Here is a 4438-nt window from a genome sequence, read left to right on the forward strand (position 1 = left end):
GTTTACTGTTTTTATGTGCTATGCCTTTCTTCTGGGCTTACCGTGCAAATTCAAAATCTGAATATTACTGTTCATTTTATACATTAGGAAAACTCTAGGCTTCTAAACCCAAACTAGCTGTTTGAGAAGAGAAAAATACTGCAGATGAAGCTAGCATACAGCTCACTAGTCTACCAAGTAAGTTATTGGTGCTTTCTCCAGACTCTCCTTTCCAGGCTCCATTTGGGATACTAGCAGACTTCTTTATGAAAAATCTGTATACCTGCAAGAATCCCAGGTGCTGTGGGAATCAGTACAGAGTCAACGGCAGTTCCTGAGATTTAGCTGGATATTTAAGAAATTACTTATCTGGAAGAGATGCAAACACCACATGAGTTCCCCTTGACATAGCAAAGCTCATGGACATTTATCTTACTGAAACAATAAACTATTTCTGAGCAGAGCCATTGTTTCCTAAGATAAGCCACTAACTATTATGTTGTAGCTGAATGACACAAGGATGTGCAACTACCAAAACATAAAAGAAAGTGCCAAGAACCTCAGAAGAAAATAAGACATTTATCAGTCTTGGCAGTTCATGGAGATGGGTGAAAACAGTGATTAGCGAAATAGTGACAATGTAAAATGCCACCTGTAAATAACTACAAAAATAGTTGGTGCGAATATTTAATATGGGTTGGGGGGGGGGATTTTTCTTTGTTTCTTTGTTTACAGATTCTTACATAACCTTGTTTAAAGTTTTATTTACTTATTCAGATTTTTTTTTTTTAAAAGTTAAATTACATCTGGCTTTACCAAAAAAAAAAAAAAAAAAAAAAAAAAAAAATCTAAGTAGAAAGAAAAATGAAGATCTTCATTAAAAAGTCAAAATTTTTGAGTGTTCAGAAAAAATTAAGATCCTTTACTTTAGTGATCTCTAAGACATACATCTGTGTCAAAGATCTCTGTAATCAATGGAGCAGTGCAAGCATTTCCAGAATGCAATGCATCTTGTCTTTAGTTGTTCATGTGGGTTAAATCATGCTGCATTGATGTCTTTTTCCATCTAATCACTACAGGACATTTATATAATTAGCTTAGACCAGACATCAGACTTTAACATATGAAAACTTTGTTAAAAAAATAATCTCACCATTCATACCTAAATATGGTTATGTTATTCTCTGATAGAAAAAAGAAAAATACCATCTGTTTTGTATAACTCTGATCAATAATAGGTCCTTGTTCTTTTAGAAATGAAGTGAAAACTAATATGAAGAAACATTTGCAATGCAACTGTAACTTATTTCAAGTAAGGTAATTTTGGGCTTTGTGTGCTGATCTAGTGAATACAAAGAAGCTATTGAACGGTGAGACAATGGCAACTTCTTGAGATTACAAAAAAAAATAATAGAGAGAGCGAGCCCACCTTTTTCTATAATTTAATTCCCAGATGTACTGTCATGTAGCAGCATTAAGGCATAATGAAGCTGCTCTGTTATTTGCTTCGCTGTGGGCTGTGAGCCAGGGAGTCATTCTGCCCGAGAGACAAAAGACACTCTGTCTGCGCAGAGATCCCTGCATCTTCCCAACATGTTTCCTCATACATTTTGTGAACTGTCTTTCCCCTCCCCTCTCCCTCTGTTATGTTAGCTGTGAACTACAGTGAAAATCTGTCTGTGACAGACACTTTCAGTACTTGGTCAGCTGTCAGACAAGCATGAGGTGAAAGACTTCAAATATGGCATTGGGCTCGCAAACACACATACATGCGCACACAGAGAGAGAAACAGCCATCACTGGATACTGCTCAGGTCCAAGCACGAAAACAAAAACAAAACACACATTAAAAAAACAAGAAAGAAAGTGTTTCTCTATAAGTCTGAGATCTTGCAAACAAAGAAAGCGTATTTAATGGTTTCGTTAAAATCCAACATGTAAGATCTAAACTCTAACTGCAGGGTTAGTCACATCTTCATTCTATACCCAGAACTCATCTGTAGCAATATTTACTGGAGGAGATCTCCGCTTTGAAAGTTATTTGCATTAATGCCAATGCCAAGACAAACATAAGGGAAAAAGATTTGATGAGAAACCTGTGAATGGATGAATGGCCCAGGCTGACTCATAGAGTATGAACTATAAATCACCCCATCACAATCCACCTTCATTTGGGTACTTCCATGACACCTGGCAATGCATTTTTGTAACTCTAGCATGGTTAAGGCCACGCCGCTAGGATGCTGTAACCTTACCACATTAGTCTACATTAGGTACATTGCAGTGAAGTCACAGGTTTTATCCAACACGCTGGGGTTCCAGGTGAAATAACCTCTTTGGCTCATGTACCGTAACAAAAGGGTGTTGTCTTCTCCTATGGCACCAGCTGAATCCTGCCTGTAAACACAACGCAGTATTCAGGGAAATCAAAGGAAGCATCTCAGCTGGATCCAGTCTGAGATGAGGTCGTGAAAAGCCTTGTTTGGTCAAAATCTGACCAAATAAAGCATCTGGGCTGGAGTACACAAATAACGCAAGAAACTCCTTGATTTTCTTGTGACTCTGAGAGACATATAGATCCACTGGGTTGCACAACTCTCTTTCTTAGCGTAATCTATAAATCTAAACAAACATGGCCCACATGAGTATCTCTACTATTCAAAGGTTTTCCTAATGTCTCTGGGTGCCTGTAGACAACTGAATCTTACTGCCAGTGATTACAACAAGAGCCAGAACATGCAGGACAAGTGTAGACACCTGCAATTGGATGTGTGAAGTTGAATCCTGTCATCGGCTCACTTGTAGTCACTGGAGACATACAGGCACCTGTACGTGGTGGTTCACCCTTTCATAAGATTGAGAAAAGACAGTAGCTAATGTTAAGGCAGAATATCTTATAACATCTCAAGACAGTGCCAGGCACTGAAGTGGAGGTAACTGAATTCAACATCTGAAGGAAAGTGACTGAATCAGACAGTGGGCTATATTCAGCTGCCCAAACTTCGGTATTTAGTGTCATTTTAGAAGCCATGCAGATACGACAGACAACTTCTGGGAAATCCCCGGAGTTTTGAAGCATAGCTGAGGCCAGGCAGGATAACTCATGATGCCTGAAACAATAGGGATGTCATGCCTACATATAGACATTTAGGGTTATTTTAAGTACTGCAGGATGTCTTACCTAGCCTCCATCTGACACTCCAGAAGGGTAATCTCCCAGAAGTGCTGTGTAATACCTGTCAGTACCATGCATATGTCTCAAATATGCTACAGCAAAATTGGCAATAGACATCCGTGCTTCAGCAACAAAATCCTCTCTTATATGTCTGCACTTCAAACTTCCCTGAGCATGTGGAGATGCAACCTTGCGAATTGTCACCAACGTAGCACAGGACCACAAGTATCAGCCAGCTGAGGCACAGAGCAGTACAGTGCAGTACGGTGTGTAATCCAAGGCAGATAACCCTCTTCCCCAGGCAGTGCTCATGTCTCCATGAATAGAGACATTTGTTCCTTCTTGTAAATAATCCACGCTTGCTCAGCTTTCGCTACACTTACTGCGGAGGACATACCGAAAGAGAATGCTCCGATCCTTCTGGTGGATGTACAGAGTATGAGATAAGATCTGCATCATGCAGATCTCTCTTAATGACATTTTTTGTAAGAGAAGGAGAAAGGAAGGGCTGGCTTTCTGTACAGAAGTTAAGTTCCCATTGCAACCGAACCACAAACTTCCTGCATTTGACAAGCAACTGTTTTCCTCTTGTTTCCTCCTATTGCATCCTGCAATTAGTATTGCTCCCCCTTTTCTGAGATAACTTGGGTGGACACATTCATTGATGCTTATCAAATATCTCCAGAAATATCTTTACCACTGAAATTTTTAGAATCCTCAGGGGTTCTCGCCAGAGAGATACAATCATGATTACCTCCTAACAATACTGAACCTTCTCATTTCTCTTCCACCCCTCTGGTCTTTCTTTTTTTCTTTCTGATGAACACCAAAAAGCCCCTTTTAACATCCACAAATTCAGCCTTCATCTAATGACAAGGAGTTCGCTTTCTCTTCCACACTTTAGCATTTGGCATTCTCTTCCCCTTGCCCTGACTCTGACTGGATTCTACTTTTCTCAGTCTGTCTTCACAAGTCTGTCTTTCCCCAGCATGAGAAACCAGAGCAAATTGCACACAAACTAGAGAGAAGCTACAGAAATTCCCTGTGAAGAGAATAACAAAAAAGACTAAATCTCCAAGGAGGTGTATCAGCTTTGAATATGCTATTGCCTTCTTTCACCCATTTCCCTCAGTTTCTGATATACTTGTTTATCCTAACAAGGCTAACTTTTAGTATCTCTTTCACTAATTAGTTAAATGAAAATAATTAAAAGAAAAAGGAAAAAAATTTTTAAAAAAGGAAACTTTAATATGGCCATTCAATAATTGTAAGATAAACAGGTAC

Source organism: Aquila chrysaetos, chromosome 15, assembly GCF_900496995.4.
Source record: "Aquila chrysaetos chrysaetos chromosome 15, bAquChr1.4, whole genome shotgun sequence".
Lineage (NCBI taxonomy): Eukaryota > Metazoa > Chordata > Aves > Accipitriformes > Accipitridae > Aquila > Aquila chrysaetos.